This window comes from Gossypium arboreum, chromosome 13 (assembly GCF_025698485.1).
Source record: "Gossypium arboreum isolate Shixiya-1 chromosome 13, ASM2569848v2, whole genome shotgun sequence".
NCBI classification, from domain to species: Eukaryota; Viridiplantae; Streptophyta; class Magnoliopsida; order Malvales; family Malvaceae; genus Gossypium; species Gossypium arboreum.
The window spans coordinates 106021123-106047533 of NC_069082.1; the positions used below are offsets into that span (position 1 = coordinate 106021123).

At 31.4% G+C, this 26411-nt stretch overlaps 1 long non-coding RNA gene across 1 annotated transcript; it reads right to left on the bottom strand.

Moving 5' to 3' along the window:
- Positions 1–1047: 1047 nt before the first annotated feature.
- Positions 1048–1919, bottom strand: LOC128286939 (uncharacterized). Its single transcript, XR_008277629.1, has 2 exons — positions 1589–1919; positions 1048–1454 (listed from the first exon to the last, which is right to left on the bottom strand). It is a non-coding gene; the product is annotated as an uncharacterized LOC128286939 (long non-coding RNA).
- Positions 1920–26411: the final 24492 nt, after the last annotated feature.

Sequence of the window (26411 nt, forward strand, 5' to 3'; positions counted from 1 at the left end):
TTAAAAAAAAATTAATAGGTGTCCGATCACACCTAGTAAAAAGATCGGTGGCGACTCCCGGTTTAATCTAAAATCAAATTTCAAATTCCAAGTTTTTAATCGCCACAATTAGCGACCCGAAACCAAAATTTTTACGTCGCTACAATAATTTTTTATATTATATATATTTATTATTTATCTATATATTAAATATTTATTATATCTTACTTATATTTCTTTTATATTATATTATATTATATGTTATATTGATTGTATTAGTATATTCTATATTAATATAGTAATATAATATTATTAATATTACTGACTCCATTGTTTTCTAGTTTATTTTATATTTTAGTATGTTTTATAATCTAAATTATATTGAAAAACTTTTATATAAAACGATGGATTTAATAGATTTAATATAGACTAAATTTATTTCTATTTAATTTAGAGTTCTAAATAGAGATGACGAGAGTTAAAATCTTAATATCTATATATAAAATATTATGTGTTATTATATGTGTAAGTTTGTCTTTTTTTTTATAACGATAATATTTGTATAAGAATTTTAAATTTTAAAAATTAAGTGTAGCATTTAGTCTTATGTTGCTAGTTAAAAAAAGTAAGTAATCTCATATTGTCTAGGAACAAGCTAGAAATGTATTATCAAAATAAGGGAAATGGGATTTGAGATCTATATAAAGACCAGTTTTATAAATTTTATTTCCACATTAATAGGTGATGTTGCTACTTGCAGTGTTGCTGTGACAAAAAATACTATTTTTGTAATTCTTTCAAAAAGTGGCTTAAACTGATAAATTTGACATTTATTGATAATTTAGTCTTAGATTGACAAATAAGGTAGTCATTTTTAGAATTATCTTAAAGATATTCTAATCTTAGTTCACCAGATTTAAGTTTAGAAGTTGAGTTAGGTATGATAAGGCAGTAACAATTTGAATCCTAGGGCCTAGCCTACATTTACCAAATTAAACAGTTCAAACTAACCAAAACATCATTGCCACTCCTAATTATTCAAGAATAAACCAAAACATACCTGAAATCACATGATAATAATAAATTATTTTTCCATTACCATATAATCAACAAGAAGAAGATAAACTGGCCAACCTCAAATATTACCGTTTCTCCAAAAGTAAAACTCATTTACAAAAGCACAAGTATGAAGTTATTGCAGGCATTTCACACATTATTACAAGTCTTGGAGGAGGTGACCTGGCAACCGCCCTTGCAAGAAAAGTTGCAAAAAAAAAAAACCCGATTTTAGGCGCTCTTGAATAACATGAATATTATAGCCACCAAAACTACTCCTACTCCAAATCCTCCCCACATGTACTTGGAGTTGGAGCTTGATCCGCCGTTATCTTGGATGTTTATTACATCCACCGCTGCCGGTCCGAAAGCTGCCCTTGTGTTATCCATTTAAGCCTTTTTGTTTGCCAAACAGAAACCTGCAAAAAGAGAAACGAGAGAAAAAAATTACTAGTAATGTATATATATAAAAAAGCCAATTATAAGCAGAATATTGGTTCACGGGGAGAGAGGTATTTGTATATATCGCATGAAAGCCCTAAATGTTATTGACCAGATGTTGTTTCCATCCACTTTCTTCCCCATTTTCTGCACTACAGGATAAGGTAATTAATTAAGCTCCTAAAATGAATTTCATAGTTGATACTCGCCCAAAATGTCCTTAATTTGGCTCTTGAATTATATATACCCTGCAAGAAACTTTCACCAAAAACCAGAATTATTATTTTATGGGAATTTATTAGGTAAGGTAGATCCATCCAAAGATTTTCCCAGAAGGGAAGGGAATGATTGTTGGCTGGTTCAATACGTGTAGGAAACCTTTGTTCTCTGCATCCATCCATATTTCTCCCGCATGAAATTTTGTTTGGTGTTTGCAATCTCTTGTTTATATTTTTACAAGGGTCTTCTTATGATTTTCTTATATATTTATATGAGATTGTTTTATCTTTTCATATAATCAACAAAATTTTGATTGATGAAACATTATGCATAATAAATAATTAATTTTATCATTATAATCAAAATACTAATTATGTGTTTTTATTTTTGCCATAAATCTAATATTATTTTAAACCCTTTTTACTCCCTAAAATTTACTTAGCAAAAAAATCTATCGGATTAGAATTGGATGAGAATTTATTTTCTTAAATTTATTTGCTAATTATTATTTTATTAAGAATATTTGTTTTATCATAAAATATAAAAATATTGATATAAAATATTCAAACCTAGTAACTAATCTTCCTATATATAAAATAGTTTTTAAACAATGAATTATGGTTTCAAATTACCCAAACCAGGTTTAAGATAAGGGATATAAAATTATTTGTCTTGAGATTGTAAGTTGTAACTTAATTAATGCACTCATCTTTATGTAAATGGTGTTAAATTAATTGTGTTTGACTAAATCATAATGAAGTGATCATTTGTATTTTAATTTTAAGTTCACACCTATTTCATATTCAAGTTATCAACAATTCTTATTCTTCATAAGGAGAAAAAATAAGTGTTAAAGGTGTTGGGTGTTTTTCTCTATCTTCTTTAGATGGTATAAGGTCGTATATTTATATAATATAATTATTGTTTATTGATGTGATATTCTAAGTAAGTTCATGCATGCCAACACATACCCTACTCTAGATTTAACATATGTTTATATAATGTGGATACACCTATGTAGTGACGTGCGAACCCACATCGCACAATTCAATGTGTAACAACACTTAACGTCATGCAAGCTCAATACACGAGCCCAGTGTGCGAGCTCGATATGTGAGTTCAATGTGTGAATTATGTAGAATCCGACTTGGACCCATTCGAGTTATAGGTTGGTAATAGTAAGTATCATAACAAAATGAGATAAAATATTATTTGTTCAAATTAGTATATCTAAAAATTTATTCAAAAATAACATTTCTAGAATGATAATTATTGCCCAATTGAACTACTGACACCAACCCAATCAAGCACTTAATATATATAACTAGATTATTGCGCACCCACATTGTGGGAGGTGAAAAACATTTATATATAACATATATTTATAAAAGGGAAATTATTTGGTATATTGTTAATGAAGTTTTTAGACTCCACAAACAAAGTCAAGGGAACGTATGACTATTTTTTTTTTAAAAAGACTCGAACCTACGTCCGCCAACATTAACAATAATGATCATGCCAATCGAGCTAAGACTCAATCAATAACTACTCTTTTAAATTTATTTAATATAAAAAGATAATAAAAAAACACGCTCATAAACTGCTCTAAAGAACCACTTCAAATAATAAAAATTGTTCTATTCAGATTTTGAGACAAAGAAACGCCCTGTCTATATCAAGATTGCAATCAAATATGTCAAAAATTTTCTCGGGTTATCTAAACTATATATAGTCTATAGTCCAGCAATAATTGAAAAAAAATTATGAAAAATATTTTGTTGATAAAAAATGAGTGACAAAAAAAGACAGAAAAGTTATCATAACTGTTGTAGGCCAATTTTAGCCTATTTACATCAAAACCCAATTTAGCCTTACCTAACCCACCAAAATTAAACCCAAAATCTAAAATTTTAACTACCCAAAGCCCAATTTACATCAAAACCCCAATGGCCCAAACCCTAAGCCCAAATCAAAATAAAAAAACCCTAGCCCACAACTTAAACTTTTCTCAACTAAATCTTAGCCTTTTCCACCACCAACTCCACTAGCCACACCTTTTCCACCACCAAATCCACTAGCCACACTTGCTCCATTACCTACTCCACTAACCACACTTGCTCCACCACCACTTGTACCTACAAATGAAGACATAAACAATAAAAAAAAATATTTTGTAAATGGCTATATAAGCCTTCTCATATTTTGTATATGGGGGGATTTTTTTTGGAGAGTTTTTGTTAGAGAAAGTTATTGTAAAGGATTTTTGGAGAGGTTTCTTTTTAAAGTAATCAAGGAGAAGAGTTATTGTAAAGGCTAGTTTTTGGAGAAGCTAGTTTTTTTTGGAGATTAATCAAAGATCAAAGCAAAAGAGGTTTCTTTGTCTATTCTCGTTTTAAGTTCTTTGTTTACTTATTGTTTTCCTTTCAATCTTATTTTGTTTCTTTTATACGAAAGTAAAAAAATAAAAGGAGGAAGCTTACCAATTTTTACCGAAAAAGTTTTTTTGAGGTTCTATTTGCCGTGTACGGTGGCGCCGACGGTGGTCCAATGACGGTCGATTTAATCGGACGATGGCCGACCTTGGCCTTAAATCACCCACCCTTTCTCTCTCTCTCTCTCTTTTGTTATTATTATATTTCTTAATATTATATTATATATATCCTTTTAATATATTAGGTATATTTTAAATTCTATATTACGATATATATTTTTATACTATTTTATGTATATATCTTTAATACTATATTATTTATATACATATATTTTTTTCTATATGTTATCTTATGTATATATTTTAACTATATTATGTATGTATTTTAACACTATATTATGTATATATTTTAATATTATCACGTATTTATTTTTATATATGTACATGTTTATGTAGTATTATTAATAGTATTGTTTTTAAATATCATTATTATTTCTAATATATATTATGTACACTTTTTATTTCTATTTTATTTTTATTTGTCAATGTTAATTATTATTATTCTAATATTTTGATATTTTGATATTTTAATATTTTATATTTTATATATTTTATTATTCACATCATTATTCGTATTTTTTACAATAATATTCTTAGATTTTTACTATCATTTTAGAAACTTTTTACATTTTAATATTAAGAATAAGGCAATGTACCGATTTTAACATTAAGTCATCGATTTCATCGCTATGTTGGGTGAAATTAGTCGGCTCGTGTTAAAAACGGGACGTCCTTCTAAAAAACCAAAAACTTGCAACTTCTCATTTCCTTCAATCGGATCACACTTAAACGTCAAATTGAGTTCGTATTTTTGAAAATCAAGATAACACGTGTTTAATAAGATACCAATTTTGGGCGTCGCGAGGGTGCTAATACCTTCCTCGCGCGTAACCAACTCCCGAACCCAACTTTACTCTGGCTTTTGACGTAGACCTAAATTCGGCCTTCATTTTTGTGCAAGAATAAATTTTCTTTTCTAAAAAAGGATGATTTATTAGGTGTCCGGTCACACCTTGAAAAAAGATCGGTGGCGACTCCCTTTTTTAATAAAATCAAAAGTCGGTTTTTTAAATTTTCAAATAATCGCCTTAATTAGCGACCGAAAGTAAAAGAAAGTGAAATTTTTACGTCGCTACAGCTAGCGACTCTACTGGGGACAAAATTTTTGAGAGTCGAGTCGAATTAAACGCGCGTTGTCAAAATTTTCAAATTTCCTTGTTCAAATTAATATTTAGTTGTGATCCTCAAATTTTGTTTTCAAAAAAAAAATCATGCATTTGCATCATGTTGTAAATATTTTTCTAACTTGTTTTATCTTTTGCTTTTCAGCTCTAAGTTTTTATAGTTTTAGTTTCGTAGTTTTAAAATAAGATGAAAGGTTTGTAAGTTTCTCTCCACACACCGTGCACTTGCATTTTGCATAACATAAGCTCTCTACCCGGGCTCCGTCTGTTTAAGTGAAAGTAAACGCTATGCCTTCGTGAGTTAACTCGTCCCTCCGCATAAGCTAGTGAATACTTTCGGGTTACATATGACGTATGCTTTCGTGAGTTAACTTGTCCCTCTGCATAGGCATAAGTAAATGTGATCCCTCGAATTGAACTCGCAAGCCTGTGATAGGCAATGACCGAGGCTTCGTACTAATCTTAGCAGATGACAGTACGGACAATTCGAGTACCTGGCTAGAACCAAAACCACATATAGTGAACTGTACGAGCCCCCTAACTAGAGCTATGCCGAACCTCCGCTTGTTCCATAGTCACCAAAATAAGTACACGGGAGAAACGCCTCTTACCTTTTGCACTTTCACTTTGTATGCAAGGGGATTGGGTTGGTTTAATAAACTAGATTGGGTAGCGTAATTTGATAAATTTTCCATGATTTTTTTTGCCTATATTTGACTACAAACTAGGGTTGTTTGTCTTTGCTTTATTTTCATCATGTATTATAGGCATCTTATTAGGAATGTGTTGATTAGAGAATGGTTGCCAAAAACGGGTTTCTAATGGAGGAGTCAATTATACGAGTGATCGAAGTATTGTGTAATAGACTCTTTTGATGAATGAAATGCCTAAATAGGGGCTATCTTGAAATCAACACCCATTTCTTGCATATCTTTCATGATTGACATTCATTTATGCACTCATTCATTCATTGCATATATCTATCCCATGATCATTCGCTAAGGTTAGAATCATATAATTCGCAGTCACAACACTTCAAATCTGGAATCACGCCATTCGTATAGAATGTGTCGACAAGCTAGAATAATTGAGGCTGAGTTCAATGAAAGAATCGAAAGAATGGAAAGAGTCCAAAGAGAATTACAAGAACAACTGGCTAAGTCACAGCAAGAGACAAGAGACTTAATGGTGAGATTTCGAGAGGAATCGCTCGAGCAAAGGGATCAAATGGCTAAAATGATGAAGATGATGACTGTTTTGGTCAAAGGAAAAGGAGCCCGAGTAAGGAAAGGTTTGGGAAGGTATCTGCAAAGAATAGCCAGGGCTCTAAAGCCAGTGCACCACAAGGCCCGATACGGTTTGGGGTTCCAGTTAGACATGCAACAAAGAAGAAAATAGTTACAGAAAGATCGAGAAAGGTGGATTGTAAGAGCCTTAGGCCGAGAATTAGAATGGGAGCCTATAACGTACCCTATTTTGTCAAAAACATTTACGTTTGGGGAATATATACCTAGGGCAGTATAGTGCACAAAGCACAATGTTAATGATCGAAGAGGGTTTTCAAAATATCAGTATAAATGTCATTGACAAAGGAGCTGACGCGAGTAAAGACGTCTCAAAGATACGCCATTGTCCCTCGGGTTTCATGTTGAACAATTGGACTGCCGAGGATCTTCTTGTAGTTTATAAGTCTTCAGAGTAATGCTCAAATGTTAACATTCTGTTATGTCCTTAGATATAATAAAATTCTTTTGTAAGAGCTTGCATTCGCTCTTTATCATTTAAATGAATATCAATGAAGATTCATTTTGTCACAATTTTTCGCATTATCACTAATTCCATAATCATTTCATAGCCTATCTTTACATTTGCCTCATGCCATACCATAACATTCAGTTTGTTGGTTTCAATACTTAGATGCTCCTCTATAGTTTCCTTTTCCATTCAACTTTCAGGTGCTCAGATATCAATTGCATGAACAAACCCGTTATAAGTCCTGAAATCGATTTTGAAAAGGCTGTTTGTTTAAGAGAATTCGAAGCCGAAGAAAATGCTGAAGACTATTTCTCATCTCCTGACTTGCTAAGAATAGTGGAATAAGAGGATAAACAGATTTTGCCTCATTAAGAATCTGTTGAAACAATAAACTTGAGAATTAAAGAAAAGAAGCAAGAAGTGAAAATTGGGACCTCTATTTCATAGGACACCAGGCATAATTTGATTGCTTTGCTCGGCGAGTACAAAGATGTATTTGCATGGTCATATCAAGACATGCCAGGATTGGATGAAGATGTAGCAGTCTATAGACTCCCACTGAAACCAGAATGCAAACCCATTCAGGAAAAGCTAAGACGGATGAGACCTGAGATGCTGTTAAAGATAAAAGAAGAGGTCAAAAAGAAATTTGATGCGGGTTTCTTACAAGCTTCCAAATACCCAGAATGAGTGGCTAACATAGTCCCGGTACTAAAGAAAGACGGCAAAGTACGAATGTGCGTGGATTACCGTAACCTGAATCGAGCAAGTCTTAAAGATAATTTTCCCTTACCACACATTGATACGTTGGTGGATAACACAACAAAACATTCATTATTTTCTTTCATGGATGAATTCTTGAGGTATAATCAGATCAAGATGGCCCCTGAGGATATGGAGAAAACTACGTTCGTAACAATGTGGGGGACATTCTGCTACAAGGTGATGCCATCTGAAATTTGAAGAATCTTTGGGGCAACATATCGTAGGGCTATGGTGACGTTATTCCATGACATGATGCATAAAGAAATAGAGGTCTACGTCGATGATATGATTGCTAAATCTCGAGGGGAAGAAGAGCATGTAGTGAACCTGAAGAAGTTGTTCGACAGACTGAGAAAGTTTCAGCTAAAACTTAATCCAGCCAAATGTGTGTTTGGGGCTACTTCGGGAAAGTTGCTAGGCTTCATTGTTAGTGAAAGAGGTATCGAGGTTGATCCAGATAAAATAAAAGCCATTCAAGAGTTACCGCATCCGCGCACGCAAAAGGAAGTCAGAGGATTTTTGGGGAGGTTAAACTACATTGCCCGGTTCATCGCTCAACTTACCAACCAATGCGACCCAATCTTTCGGCTTCTTCGAAAACATAACCCGGGAGAATGGAATGAGGAATGCCAGGTGGCCTTTGATAAGATAAAATAATATTTGTCTAGTCCTCCAGTGCTTGTACCGTCAACTCCGGGAAGACCATTGATATTGTATTTAACTGTGTTCAAAAATTCAATGGGTTGCGTACTGGGGTAACACGACGAGTCAGGAAAGAAAGAAAAGGCGATCTACTACCTCAGTAAAAAGTTCACTGAATATGAGGCAAAGTATTCATCCATTGAAAAATACTGTTGCGCTCTGGTTTGGGTAGCTCGGAGACTCAGGCAATACATATTGTATCATACGACATGGTTAATTTCAAAGCTGGATCCAATAAAATACATGATGAAATCACCGACACTCTCAGGAAGAATGGCACGATGGCAGATCCTCTTATCGGAATACGACATTGCCTATGTAAGTCAGAAGTCGATAAAAGGAAGCGCAATAGCTAATTTTTTAGCGACTCAAATGACAGAGGAATATGAGCCTTTGAGATTCGATTTCCCAAATGAAGACTTAATGTGCATCATAGAAAAGGAATCCGAGTCATCAAAAGAGAAGCCATAGAAGATGAGTTTTGATGGTGTGTCGAATACCTTGGGGCATGGAATTGGAGCAATCCTAGTCTCACCAGACGGGAATCATTATCTGTTCACTGCCAGGCTGAATATCTTCTGTATCAATAAAGTAGCAGAATATGAGGCCTATATCATGGGACTTCGTGCAGCTATTGAACGAAACGTCAAAACTTTAGAGGTATATGGAGACTCAGCGTTGGTGATTTACCAAATCCGTGGAGATTGGGAAGTGAGGGATCTGAAATTGGTTAAATACAGTGATCTAGTGGCAGAGCTGATTAAAGAATTCGAAGAAATAACTTTTAATTACTTCCTACGAGAAGAAAACCAATTGGCTGATGCCCTGGCCACTTTGGCTTCAATGTTCAAAGCAAACAGAGAAATAGAAATAATACCTCTTCAAATGAGCATATATGAAGTCCCTGCACATTGTTTCAGTATTGAGAAAGAGCCAGATGGACGGCCATGGTTCCATGATATATTAAAATACGTCAAGAATCAAAAGTACCCCGAACAAGCAAATGAGAATGACAAAAGAACAATCAGAAGAATGGCAGCGGGATTCGTTCTTGATGGGGACATCCTGTACAAAAGAGGAAAAGATCAGGTGCTCTTGAGATGCGTAGATGCTGTTGAAGTTAGAAAAATACTTAAAGATGTCTATGAGGGAATTTGCGGGACACATGCCAATGGTTTCGCTATGGCCAGGAAGATTATGAGACTCGGATATTACTGGCTGACGATGGAAAGCGACTGCATTAATTTCGTACAAAAATGCCACAAATGTCAAATTTATGGTGATAAAATTCATGTAGCCCCTTTGCCCCTTCACGTCATGACTTCTCCATGGCCTTTTTCTATGTAGGGCATGGATGTTATAGGGCCAATTTCCCTAAAAGCTTCTAATGGACACCGATTCATTTTTGTGGTTATTGATTACTTTACAAAATGGATAGAAGCCGCATCGTTTGCCAATGTGACGAAGACTGCGGTTTGCAGATTTTTGAAAAAAGAAATCATTTGTCGATATGGTTTGCTTGAAAGAATCATTTCAGATAAAGCCTTGAATTTGAACAACAAGATGATGAAAGAAGTGTGTGAGCAATTCCAAATAAAGCATTATAACTCCTCACCCTATCGCCCAAAGATGAACGGAGCTGTTGAAGCAGCCAACAAGAATATTAAGAAGATTATTGGGAAAATGACCGAGACATATAAATACTGGCACGAGAAGCTACCATTTTCTTTGTATGCATATCGCACATCTGTACGGACATCTACAGGGGCAACTCCTTTCTCTCTGGTCTATGGAATGGAAGCTGTGTTACCCATCGAAGTTGAGATCCCTTCTCTACGAGTCTTAATGGAGTCGAAATTAGAGGAAGCAGAATGGGTTCGAGCTCGATATGACCAATTAAACCTCATCGAAGAAAAACGTCTGAAGGTAATCTGCTATGTACAGATGTACCAGAAGAGAATAATCGCAGCCCATGACAAGAAAGTACGGCTAAGAGAATTCCACGAAGGAGAACTCGTGCTGAGAAAGATTCTCCCAATACAAAAAGACTTTTGAGGAAAATGGGTGCCAAATTGGGAAGGTTCATACGTCATAAAGAAGGCATTCTCGGGCGGAGCTTTGATTCTCACTGAGATGGATGGGAAGGAGTTATCGAATCCAGTAAATTCAAATGCTGTGAAGAAATGTTATGCCTAAAAAAAAAGGTGATCAAGGTGAAAACCCGAAAAAGACGTCTTGATTAACACAAAAGATTAGGATGAAAACCCGAAAGGGCGCTCTAATGAAGCAAACACTGGCTTAAAAAGCAAGGCGTTTTGAACGGTGGGTCAAACAGAGAGACTACAGTATTTGAAGCATTTCTGAGAACTTGAAATCTCTTACGCAAGAAAGCCATGCTCGAAAAGATTCTTGATTGAGGAACGTGGAAGAGTTCATGCGTTGAATATCTAGAGCATTTGTATTTGTTGAAATGCGATCCCCTTTCTCTTTATGACACTTTTTTTACTAACATTGATTAACTTTCTTTGTTTGCTGCATTTGAAATAAATAAATGTGAGGTATCCTTTTATCCCCTATCTGACCATTTTCATGCATCTCATTATATGGTTCATTTACATGATAAATAGTAAAATGACATACTCTAAACAAAAGAAGTGCTAAGCATTACCCGGATAAGAATTTGATAAGTACAAGAGCCTCAAAGCAAGAACAAAGTTCAACCAGGGGCAAAAGAGCAATATCTGAGAAACGCAGATTAGTCGTGAAGCTAGAGGACGGGTACAGGGCCTAAATAGAAAGTCAAGAGCCGAAGAAATAAATGCAGATCATCACAAAAAATCGTGACGAAAAAGGACATAAGACAAACATGCCAAAGGCGCATAGCATAATCATGTAGGCATAAAGGCATTTAAGACAAACATATGCATATCATGATAACGTTATGCATGACATCTACAGGCACTCCAATAGAGCAAGAGTATGTGATGATAGCTGTACTGAATCAAAGGAAAAGACACATGAGTTCCACCAGATGACATCTTTTGGTATTTTGATTTTTTATTTCTGTCTTTCAAAAAAATCAACTCATATTGCGGGAGGTGAGTTGGGCCTCAGGTCACACGCTGAGGTATTTTCAATTTTCATTTTTTATGTCTAGTTTTAAGGAGTCAATTCATATTGCGAGAAATGAGTTGAGCTCAGGATCACATGCCGAGTAAAGAATTAATATTAGAGCTGATTGAAGACACCGGATTTTGTCTCCCTGAAGTTACAGTGGAGTTGATCGAGGATATCAGATCTTGCCTTTCTAAAGTGGCAGAAGAGAAGACCAAAACCTTATCTCACTGAAGCGATAGAAGATCATATTGAAGTTGTAGATCTTATCTTTCTGAAGTTACAGTGAAGCGGATCGAAGCCACAAATCTCATATCCTTGAAGTTACATTGGAACAGATTGAAGCTACAAGGCATATCTCCGAATTTGCAGTGGATTGAACCAAAGCTACAAGATGCGATGGACTGGAAAGAGACTACCTGGATGAGAAGAGCACCAAAGAAGTCCATACTTAGCAAGACCGGGCAAAATTGGCCTTTCTTTGTATCTTTGCTATATTCTCGTTACACGATAATAAGCAAAGAGGGGCAGCTGTTATAAGCCAATTTTAGCCCATTTACATCAAAACCCAATTTAGCCTTACCTAACCCACCAAAATTAAACCCAAAACCCAAAATTTTAACTACCCAAAACCCAATTTACATCAAAACCCCAATGGCCCAAACCCTAAGCCCAAATCAAAATAAAAAAACCCTAGCCCACAACTTAAACTTTTCTCAACTAAATCTTAGCCTTTTCCACTACCAACTCCACTAGCCACACCTTTTCCACCGCCAAAGTCACTAGTCACACTTGCTCCATTACCTACTCCACTAACCACACTTGTTCCACCACCACTTGTACCTACAAATAAAGACATAAACAATAAAAAATATTTTGTAAATGGCTATATAAGCCTTCTCATATTTTGTATATGGGGATTTTTTGGAGAGTTTTGGGAGAGAAAGTTATTGTAAAGGATTTTAGAGAGGTTTCTTTTAAATTACAAAAAGTGCATGATGCAACTTAAGTACTATCATATATTTACTATCCTTATGTTTAAATAGTCCATATAATTAAAAAGCACAATTTAAATTTTCATCTAAACTTCTAAACAATATTATTTAATCATTTACGATTGAAATTTTTACCAATCTTCTCACTTTAGCCAGAATCCTCTATAGCCTTACTTATTCAATGACTCAATCAAATTAAAACATCATTTTACTGAATTTTACATCAAACCATACATGTAAAAAATACGATTGTAATTATACTACATAATTTGAATTTTCATTGTCAAATTTAATTTCAGCCACTTATTCTTATGTTATTGACTCTTACATTTTCTTATGAAACTATAAATACTATCTCTAACATTCATATGAAAGATTAGTTGACAATTCTTTTTCAATTTGATCTTATGAAATTTAAATACTAAATACAAGCTTTTCTTAAATCTTTTCAATCGAGCATTCTCAATTCTTCTATAACATCTAAATTCATTAACATTACTATACACATCCTATCAATTTACATTAAATACAGTTTTCACACTCAAAAATTTATTAGAACTTAATCATGCCTAATTCATTATTTTAGTTAAACAAGTTGACTCATTCGAGATCAAATATTTGTAAAGATTACTTAATAAATTAATTGCAAATATCGTTGAGCTAACGTTAGAAATTTCTCTATTCAATACATCATCAAGAGTAATGCAATTGGTAATGTACACTACAATTCAACTAATTTTTGAAATAGAAATTCAATGCCATAATTTGAATTTTAAATCAATCATCTAAGGATTAAATCATTAAATCTTAGGATTGATGCAGTTTACATTTTTTCCATGAAAATAAAGGAAATGGTTTATCATATTAAATTACTTCAAATCAATCAAAGCTTCTTTAATTTTCTATATCAATCATTCCTATATGATAATCTATTCATAAGCACAATTTTAAAACAACAAATTTTCAATTGATTCTAGTTCAAAATTATGTCGTATTGCTATTATTGAAATTCATCAACTACTATAACAATTCTTCAGAATCTGTTTAAATAGGAATTCGATCAAATTGACAATTAAATGAAGTTGTTATTCATCAGGCTATAATTCATGAATGCATTGCATGGAATTAATGTGAAAGATATTTGTAGCTCGTAAGAACTGTAAAATTACTTCCATTTTATGAATGTTTGAACTTAATGAATCCACTGAAAATTTTAAGTTATGTGAACATTTAACATCTTATTAAAAATTAGATTGAAACAATGTTAGATCAAGTTGAATAATGATAATTTAAAATTGATATTTGGTAAAATTCTGATAGGATATATGGTTAAGGAAATTGGTAGAAAGGTATACATAAAATTTAATTTTTGATGACTAGTAACAATCCATCATAATTGGAATTAAAGTGAACACCAATGTTTAACACCTCAATTTAAAGAATTTCGATAAGAGTAATAACTTTGTTGACTTAGGTTTTTGTGGAAGATTTTCAAACATGAGATCTCATACATTATGGAAATTGGATTTTTAGGAAATTGAATGAACTTTCAAGATTTTGAGAGATGGATGGGAATTATGTCACGATTTAATTATCTTTATTATATTCTTATTTCGTGTTAAAATCTAAATTATCTTCACATGTTGGTCTTTCTTTTAAGTGATTAAATCATGAATCTTTAAAATTTAACTCTATTAAGACTGAATTGGAATCATTTGTTTGAACTGGATTGGATGTAGAACATTTCATCTTGAACAAGAATGTATTAATAAGAATGTTCCATCTGTAGATTAAGACGACATAGTATGGATAATAAGTTTACAAAATTTTCAATTTGAACATAATTTCTTCACTTCAAGTGCTTTGAATTCATTATGAGTTTTCACAAATTCTTTCATATGATGTGATGTTTTATTAGTAATTCTTTTGAACTTCTATCAATGTATCTATTTGGATCAGATTGATCATAGGTGATTTTTTTCAAAATTTGGTCATGTTTGAGTTTTGAATTGATTCAAGTAATTAAGTTCAGCTTATGCTTACTATTTAGTTATCTTCATCGGAAACTGATTACAAAGAATGGTCATATTTACATTCTTGAGATCTCCAAGTATAATCTATTTTGGACTTTTATTGCATTCTTTATAAATCCTTAGATGGAATACACAACTTGATGCTTGCAATGTGGATGATTGTCAATTTACAGGAATTCTAATATGAGATATCAATTGCTAAATCTGATTGATTCTTTTCATTAATGATTCATTAGGTTTAGTCATGAAGAACTTCATTGGATTCTAATAATCAATCTTGAGATTTTATGTATCAATACTTTCATATGAAAATCATTCAGCATTTAGATTGTAGCTATAAGTTTCATCGCTTATTTATTATACAAATGCATTCATACGCTTGGTATTAAGTTCATCAAATCCTTTAGTTATTTGCAATCTTCTAACAATTGAAGATTGATTGAATCAATTTGATGCTTTTGCATATTTATCTGCTAAGGAATGAAAATTTGTTTTCAAATGTTGTATGGGTTTAAATTATGACATTTAGGAATTCAGGTTCTTGTGGATAGCTTCTAGATAAGCAATCATTTTATCTAAAGAATGATTATCAATGAATTTACATTTCATCTGAATTTAGAAGTCACTATGCTTAGAAGTTAATGCTTGCAAGTTGTGTCTAACTTGATCCTTAATGAAGATTGAAATTTATGCTATTGAAGAATAGTTGAAGTTGCTATCAATTGGAATGTTTGTAAGCATTTAGAAAATGGAATTTGACAATAATTCTTATTGAATTGGTAATCTTGTCATAGAGCAATTAGTCTTGAAATCGAATTGGTTAAATATGTTACATTTTAATAGATTACATAGGCATTATAAATGTTGCATTGAGAATTCTGTAGGTGTTACATTGATGTACATTCGGTGATATCATTTGATAGTGAAAATTACAATGTTGAAATGATGTTATCTTATTTGGATCAGTCTTGATCAGATGTATCAGTATCTTCATTATTGATTGGGATACTTTTCATGAATTTTGATATCATTAGAATGTGATGAGTTTAGTAACTAACATTTTACAAATAGCATTGGTTTATTGTTGGCAAATGTTACCGAAAATGGCTCATAGTATCTTTCAATTTGTAAACTAGATTTTGATATCATTTGTACATCTTAATTTGATTGATATTTAGGCATTGGATTATATTGAAATTAGTTGACATAATTTATATTGATTATGATCATTAGAAATTACCTTAATATTTGACATTTGAGAATTTTATTGCATAGATGTCAAACTGGAGAATTATGAAAGAATTTAAATTCAATATTGGATAATTTATTTAGAAAGATTTAAAGTAATGATATTTTTCAATTTAGACAATATCATCTAGATTTGATTATCTATTTCATTAGAAATTATAAGTAGATAAGTACTATAGCTATGTGAATTAATGTTTGAATATAGTTAATTACTATGAAAATTGAAATTAATGATAAGTATGAATATTGGATATCATGTGAAGATATTTAAATATAATGATAAGATTGAAAATAATTTAATAATTTAAAATATGAAGATAGAAAATGATTTAGTAATTTAGTGAACATTTTCGAAATATTTATATGATGAAACTTCAGGATAATTGCATGTAATTTCTATATTTTAGATAATGGCTGAATATAGAATTATGAATTAGTGGATTTGAAAGATAATTAGTCAGGAAATTGAAATTATAAATTATGAATAAATTAAGTAATTGGATTAAAATTGATATTTATGACCAATTACAATTGAGATATGAAAGTTGAAATTTATATAAATGTATTATAATACAAATTAGTTAGATCAGGAAAAGGTTTGGAATATAAATTATTTATCTTGAAAGTGTCGAAGGTAATTTTGAAATGGATGGTAAATATTAACTAATGTAATATTGATGCAATATAGAAATGTATGTGATTAATTATTGAATTGAAAATAATGGTTGATGAAAATGAAGTTTCGATTTAGATTATGTTCTGAAAATGTCTTTGTAAATCTGGCATGTAAATATTAATTGAATTACGATTTATGCAAATGATTTGCTTATAGTGAAAATTTATAACGTGTACTTGTAATTTAGAAGTATACTGTTATATAATTTATGGATTATGCTAAATAAATCCGTATTAGTCTCTTGGATTAACGATTAGGATTGTTGACATCTTATAAATTATGTAGCTCAGAGTAAATTACATTGAATTTAAGTAGGTTTGATTAGAATGACTAATGGAGCTTCTTGTAGTACTTAAAGGTATATAATTTGAATCTATTAATGATAATTGAGATGTTATACTAGTAAATCTAATGATCTCAAATGAGATTATTGTATGTACTGATGAGTATGAGTATATGAAATCAATATCATGAAAAATTTTGCATATGTTGGTTATTGTATGTAATGAAATTTGTCTTGATAAACATGTTATATCTATGTTTAGATTATTAAATTGGATTAAGTTGATTTGAAATGTTAGTAATTTAGATTGTGAATAATTGATTTAGTTTAATTGATGCTAGATTAAGTTTATTTATATAGTTTTTCATTGTTATCGTGTAGAATCTGTAGTTAATCTTATAGGTACCTGATCAAATTCATATGTATTTGGTTATATAGTAGTCATTGAGATATGGCTGTAATTTGGTAGATGGCTTAAATGTGTTTAATTAGCACATTAGATGGCTAATGTATTGTTAATTTTGAGTAATATTGTAATAATGTTCAACATATGGTGCTAAATTAATGTAAATTGATAAACATAGTTTAAATTGTATGATACCATGTAATGATATACATGTATGCATTAATGTAATGCTGTGTTTGTATTATGAGTATGTGGTATTTGAGTTGAGTTTAGATGAGATGAGATGTTGATTTGATGAGAATGATGTAAATAGCTTGTGTGCTGATGTGGTATGCGACATGGATGGCCAGAAAAACAGAGATCAGGCATGCGACATTTGAAAAGAAACAGAGAGGAAAAAATGAAAGTAGGCAAAAGATCCGAGAAATGAAGAGAAAAATTAACAGAGAATTAAACCAGACCGCAAGGCAGCCGTGTAAAAAGACCAATCGGAATTAAGCTACTGAAGAGTAGACGGTGAAGACTCTGAAATACAAGTGCTGTAAAATTGCGATGGCTGCCCGATTTTACTCATTTAATTAATCGGAACTCGTGACCCACTATAACATTGTAGCGGTTTTGCTTTGAAACTCGAGCAATATATAAGCGGAGTGTCACAAATTGTGGTAATGTCACAAATTGTGTTGAAGCAAGAAGGTAGTTAAGAACCAAGATTAAATAGCAGGTGTTGAAACCATTTTTATTTTAAAAAAATATGGATGGTGGAGTCGCCACTAATTCTTTTTATTTAAATGTGATTGAATTATCTTGTAAAATATTTTATTTTATTAAAATATTAATTTTGGCTTACAAAATTCAAGAAAACAGGTTTGGGAGTCGGTTACGTACGAGGAAGGATTGGTATCCTCGCAACGCCTAAAATTGATACCTAATTGATTAATTAATGTCCTAATGTCGAAAATTTGGAAAGATTTTAAAATATAATTTCTCTTAAAAAACATTTGAATAACTTGAATTGGATGTTAAGATTCTCTTGTCCCAAGAAAATAATATCATATCCAGCACGTTAGGACACAACCTTTTAAACCCTCAGAATCAAGATCAATCTCTTGATTTTTGAAACTCATGCATTGAAAACTCAAAAGGGATATTTGGCCGTTTGGTCAAACGAAAAATCCAAACTCAGTGCGTTAGGGCACAATTTCTTGAATTTCCAAACACGGAGTATTGCATTGTTTTTTAATTTAAGAAAACATGGACGAAATTTCGAAAGTATATTTAGTTATTCGATCAAACGAAAAATCGAAACCCAGCACATTAGAACACGATTTCTCGTATCACTAAACATGAAATAGTACTTTGATTTGAGAAGTTTTTAAATAGGAGCGATTATAAAAACGGACTTGAAATATATTCGTTTAGTTTACTTAAGGATAAAAGGCAATCGATATTGGGTGAAAATTTGGAATTTAAAACTTGATGTGATAATAAGAAACATACAAGCATAGTATCGAGCATGAAATAAAAATACGTAGCAATAGTATTACATGAATGATAAAAAATAATAAGAAAACTCAAAGGAACAAATTAGGGTACATGCAATGGCAACACGTTATACATTATACAAACACTAATATTAATAACCGAAGGCTAATGAATTAAAAGCCAATTTTAAAAGAAATTCCAAGCAAATTACACAAATAGAATATAACGAGTTTTAAAATAAAATAAAATGAATAATATAAAAGAAAGAAAATTTGAAAACATCATTATACAAACAATACAAAAATTTTAAAACAAGTAATAGATATAAGAGTTTAAAATAGGTAAAAAGATAAAAATAAATTATATATATTAAATAGTAATATACAAATGAATTTTAAAATAAATATTATAAAGTAAGTAATATACAAAATAATACATATATGATATATGAAAAAAACTTAATATAAATAATTGATATATGAAATAATAAAAGATATAAAAGTATTTGAAATAAACAAAATATATGATAAAATAGGGTCTTTATAGGAAATAAATTATATATTAATAGATTTTTAAAGAAAATATATACATAAAATAATATAGCATCAATAATATATACATAGAATAAAAAAATTTTAAGCTAAATTATGTTAAAATATAGAAAATGTATAAGAATATTTAAATTAAATATCACATAAATCTTTAAAACATAGAAATATATAAAAGAGAATTTAAAATAAGTGAAATTGAGAAAGATATAGAAAATATACAAAAGAAAGTAACAAAACACTAAAACAATGCGAGATCAAGCGAAAAATAAAATGTTAAAACAAAATTTTTAAAACGATAAATAATGAAGAAGTTATAAAGAATAAAACACATAAACTAAAATTTAAAAAAGCAGACTCTATTGAAGTAAAAACAAAATCAAGGAGTGATTTACAAACAAATAAAATTATTAAACAAAATTAATGATTAAAATAAAATGCGCGAAAACACACAAGGACTAAAAATGAAAATTCCCCAAATCTCCGAAACGCAGTGTTTAAATTCGAACTAAGCTGAAATAGCATGCAAATTTTAGGGAAAAATTTAAAAATAAAAGGAAATATGAATAGGCCCTAATTGAATGTCAACGCAAAAGGGAGGGGCTAATTGCGCAAATATCCCTTCACCGTAAAAACACGCGGATCCTGAAGGTACTCGGGTCGGGTTGCGGCGGGTCACCCTATACGGCACCGTTTTGAAGCCATTGCAATAGGCTCTAAACGGCTCCGTTTTCAGTCTTTTATAAAAGTTAAATCAAAGCCTAAAAACCCACATTCGGTTCACCGAACCCTAGCCCCCCTTTGCTTCTCTCCTTGGCCGACCCTAAATCCCTCCCCTTGATCGCCGATCCGCCACCATAAATGACGACCAGTGTGTTCGAGCCTTGAGGGTTGTTTTTTCAGCCTTGAGATCCACTTTCAACCTCGATTTCAACGAAGCAAAAGGAAACCCATGGCATATTTGTAAGGTAAGACTTTTTTTTTTTTTCAAATGCAATAATGAAAGACCAAAGGAAATAAATCGAAAGAAAAATCAAAAACTTAGGGAAACTTGAATCAGAAATCACCTTTAAAAATTTTGATTGCTTTCTTTGTATTCAATATGTGTTCGTAAGGAAAATACAAGTCTCTGATATGGCTTTATATAGCCGAATAAAAATAGAATTACAAAAGCTATTTTTCCTTTTGTTCGTTATTTCTCTGTTGTTGCTGTGCTGTTATTTTTCTTCTCACAGGTTCGACTGATGTGGAGATGGCCGTATAGAGGAGAAGACCGTGACTTGGAGACCGATTCCATGGCATGCGAGGCTGCGACGCATCCTAGGGTTTCAATTCCTGAAACCACAATCTGGATCATTTGGGCTCATTTAGGATTGGGCCAGTTTTAAGATTGGGCCATTGGGCCTTGTGGATTAGGTTACTGGGTTATTAGGCCATTCGGGTTAGGTTTATTGGGTTATTTTAATTTGATATTTAGTTGGGCTTATTGTAATTGATGGACATTGGACTAATAAATTTGGACTTTTATTGGTTTTGTTTTAATTTATTTTGGTTTATTTATTTTTTGATAATTTATGGGCCCGGCGAAATAGGCCTTTACTGGCGGTATGCTATGCCATAACACAGATTTCCCATAGCCATTTAACGAGGTATGTATTTTAGCTATAAAATCTTAATTCAAAATATTTTTTGAATCAAAATAAATTAGTATCTTGAATCTAAGTTTGAGTTCTGCATGCAAGATCCAATATATGGCAAGCTGAGCATCCTTTCAAATTTTATTTTTAAAATTCATGATTCTCTTTATCTTTGCTTAGACCCAGAAAAGAAATAAAAGGCTTTAGAAAGCCATAGTATAAAACACACTGAAAATTTTATTAGATGGAACCTTAATGCCTTACAATGTGAAATATATCTCCTTTTATAGATAGAGGAGATAGAAACCGACAAACATAGCTGCAGTACAAATTAATAATACATTACAGTACACACTTATATCTTTAAAAAAGTAAAAATTCCTAATAGTATAAACTCATAGCTTTTAAAGGAAAAGTACTAAAGTAAAAGTGAAAATCCTTTAAGGTACTTTAACTGTTGACATTGAAATGAGGAAGCTGTGCACTATCCATAAAGCTTTCACTGTAGTTGTCTTTACATGCCTCCTCATCTTCATACTTATCTTCTTAGATTGAACTATATTCATATTACCCTTTCAATTTCAACTTGGCTGCAATAAATAGGATACTCTTGGGACCATTTAGTGGGGTCTGGAATACCAGCTTTATATTCTTGAAGCGCTTGAAGAATTTGTCTATAATAACGGCCATCTGTGTAACGCCTCTTTCCCGCGTTCAACACCGAAACAGGATACGAGGTATTACCAGAACATAACACATACCATTAAATAAAACCGAGGCAGAAATATGGCATCCAATTAGATCATGAATCATTATAACATATGCCTTTAACAATATTAGCCAACTTCAATGGCTTTGTACAAAATAATCGGTCAAATACTGTAACCAATATTTTAAACCTAGGCAATTATGACACTTAACAAAATAACTAAGCCTACTATACATGCCATAATTCAAAATGTTTAGTTCAAATACCAAAAGTATTGATAGTGTGGGCAGATCTTCAATGATTTCTAACTCCTGTGCTAGCTGGATGACACTATAAGACAAAAGAGAGAAAAGAAAGTAAGCTTATAGCTTAGTAAGTAAGTATATAAATAATAAATAAGGAATCTAATATGTTTACAAAACAACTCAATTATATCTATTATTAATTTCATTATTTACTCCAATTTGATCAAGCTGTCCCTCCTGCATCATGTTCACTAAATAAATCATAACTCGAGTTACGAAACTCGAAATTTAAATCCGTAAAATTTCCCTAAAACTAGACTCATATAACTTATTACTAAATTTTTTATAGAATTTTTAGTCCATCCAATTAGTACATTTTATTAGTTAAAGTTTCCCCTGTTATACAGCTCGACTGATCTGACCTCTGTTCACTACAAATTGATTTTATCCCTGTAAAAAAGTAAAATAGCCATGAAATTTGTTTCATTTAAAACTAGACTCAATAAGAAATCTAGGTATATAAACTATATTTCTTAATTATTTTTGTAAATTTTTTAATGATTTTTCAAAGTCAGAACAGGGGATCACGTAGTCATTCTGAACAAGTCTCACAAAAATATAAATATCTCAAACTATAGGATTCCTTTACTTTCTCTGTTTCTTTTACATGCAAATAGACTCATTAATATTTAATTTCATATCTTATTCAGCCTCTAATTAAATTCCTACTATTTTTGGTTATTTTTCAAATTCATGTCACTGTGACTGTCCAAACAGTTTTATTATCAATTTTGATGTTTCACACTTTAGTTGCATTCATTGCTTATCCTGAACAATTTTTCCAACTTCCAATCACATATCGAGCTTATTACTCATACTTTACACATGTATATACTTACACTTTTCATTACAAGGTCATGCATAATTTTATTTAGTCGATTTTCCCGTTGAACACTTCAGATCAAGTCCCCGATGCTTGGTGGTTTCAGCACGTAGTTCCACCCATCACATAGTTTGGCTCTCTTGTACACATGGTGAACATGAACACTTAGTACCACCCATGTGACCTAGCCACTTTATCTCGTAGCTCTCTTGTCTACATGGTGTCCTTCATCTAGAACCACACGTGCGACCTAGCTACATTTATCCCGTAGCTCTCTTGTCTACATGGTATACATCCCGTATCACACATGTGACCTAGCTGTAACACCTCTATCTCGTAACTGTCGCCAGAATAGGACAAGGCGTTACCAGAAATTAGAAAACAGATCGTAACAGTAAAATTTTGAACATTCTCTTGAAATAAAGATTATTTATTTAAATAAATGCTAGACACAACCAGAGATCGAATTTCAAACTTATAAGGTTAAACATCCAAAAGATACCATATTCGCATGGCTTAAATATGTTAACCAAAATATCCTTCCACTATTAGTCTATTCTATACATTCCTTAAACCTTAATGATATACAAACTTTATCTACTTACATGATAACTCGATAGTGTGATGAAATCTCCTCGACTTCCAACCCAAGCAATTTCTCTGAAGCCCTATAGACATAGGAAAAACACACAGAGTAAGCTTTGAAAGCTTAGTAAGCCTTAAGCAAATAAATCATTTCAATGATTATGGAATTCCATAACACTAATCCGAATTGAAAAATAATAATCTCAATTACATATACATTCATAGTACTCTTAAGTTCATATAACCTTATTAAGAAGCTTCACTTATTTATATTTATAAATAACTTATGACTATGATTTTAAATTCGTGTGATAATTGTCAATTCATTCGTATGAACAAAACTTGCACATATCCATTACATACCAACCAAAACATGTCATATTTTTCCATGTTTGATTTATGGAACCACAAGGTCACATGTCAAGCACATATAGCATATATTTATCTATTATTTATCACGTCTCATTTTCACATGGACTACATACATCTGACCAAGTTTATTCAATGTTCACAACATAATCACATAATCACTACAAGCTGTCTTTCTAAGCAGCAGTCACTAAATTATTTATAACTGGAGCTACAAAACTCCAAATCATGTGACGTTAATTTTCTCTGAAAATAGACTCATATATCTTATATCCCTAAAATTTTCTGAATTTTTGGTTCGACCAATCAATACCAGATTTTTCTTAAATTTTCCCCTGTTTCACTGTTTGACTAATCTGACCATTCTTCACTATAAATCAGATTTCTCATTGTACAGAATTCAAAATATGTTCTCGTTTATTTCATTTGAAACTAGACTCATTAATTTTGACTCTATCTCACGCCACTTCAAATATCTCATTATCTACAATTCTTTTGCTAACACGGTTTATTTTATAAGAAACTAGACTCATTAAGATTTAATTACATAATTTATTCAGCTTCTAATTTAATTTCCACAATTTATGGTGATTTTCCAAAATCACGCTCTTCATTCTTGTCCCAAGCAGATTTATTACAAATTTGCTCTTTCACACATTCCTTGCATTCAAATTATTTAAACATGTATATCATGTCATTCAAGATCGAACTCATATAACATAGGCATTAAAAATGCTTCACTATCAACTTTAGTTCAATTGAAACGAATAAAATACAATATCATATTCACATTTAATTTTCCATGATCGTAATCACCTAAAAATAAAATCATATACTTCCACAAACCTTTCCACAAGGACCAAGTGTTTATATTTGAATATAAACATAGAATCATTTCACATAACTTCACACATTTACCAAATGTATCACGATCACATTTATAGTCATAACACTTATTCACAGATGCATCACTTTATACATTTATAATTTAATTCAAATCAAAATCGCATACGAGTACATGATACATACACGCCAACTTAATATGTAATACACTTTCAATTTGTCATCTTAGTGTAGGATCTTGTAATTGTATGCTTTTATCAAATTCATCGGCACTTGGCCTACTAGGTATAAAACCGAAATTATATTACCAACACAAAGCCAGCGGGACTTTAGCGGATACATTTCAACACGAAGCTCATGGGACTTTAGCCGGATACATTTCAGTGTCTTGAATATTTATTCACATGTTAACACATTTCACATAACATATCACATTAGTAATTCAATTGCTTCATTGAATATAAGCACAAAATGTACACCTACGCTTTAACTTTCGGTTCAATAATCATACACAAAGAACACATAATCTTTTCACTATCCCAGTTTCACTTTTAATAACCATTCGGCTATATACCATATTCACAAATTATTTCACACACAACCTCGATCAAGTAGGAACAATAGTCACAATTCATCTATTATACAAATATCCCATTCTTTGACTTTGTTTCATAATAGCTATTCAGTCATCACATATATACCATTCAATTCACATTCGACTTTATACAAACAAGTACAATAAAATTGTATACACATATTACACATTTTCACATCATTACTTAATAGTCATTCGGCCACATTATATACATAAATCATCCATTTCATATTTGGCATTATAGCCTAAATTCAATATACTTATTGCAAATCGAACTTGTAAAGGTCAAATAATTACTTACCATATTATATAAAATCTTAAGCGCGCAACAAATTAAATTTAATTACTTAAGGACTTACCTTGAATGTCATTGCATAATTACGGATTGATTAAACAACTACTTTTGCTTTCCCCTTTCGAATTTAGCTCCTTTTCTCTTGATCTTAATTCAAACAAACAAATAAACATTTATTCACCTTAATCCATCTCATGATCGAATGCCTTTAAGCTTAATAATAAAAATCCTTTAACAAAGTAACACTCAACGAAACAAATTCGATTATACAACTATATAATTTAAAGCATCAATTATGCTTAACTAAACGTTATGCTATAATCAGAATCACTTAGACATATTTATAGTCAAACATAGCAAGAAAACTAAATAGGCTTTACTAGCCACACTTAGTTCAATTATAACATAACTTCACTTACTTATAAGCACATTCGACAACTTGATAATTAAGTTAATATCATGGTATCATAACTCAACATTTATCAATATGTCATTAGCAAAATATGCTCATGTCAAATTTACTCCCAATCACATCTCAAAATTCAACAAGCTTAGAACTCATTTAATAATTAAATTCCATTTCAAAGCATCAAAACATTATCAAATGTATACTCATCCTAAATGACCGAATGCACATTAACTAAGCACTTAACAATTTTCTTTAGCCATTAAACTCATTCGGCAATGATAAGGACAAATTTAACAAACCTTAAATTTAACTTATAATTGTACATATCTCATTCAAAGCATCCACACCAATTTATTATCCAATCAACCATAGCCGAAAACCTATCATACAATTAAAACCCTTGTTTAAATTATTATTCACTATAATACTATGGCGAATCCTCAATTAGCTAACATAGCCTC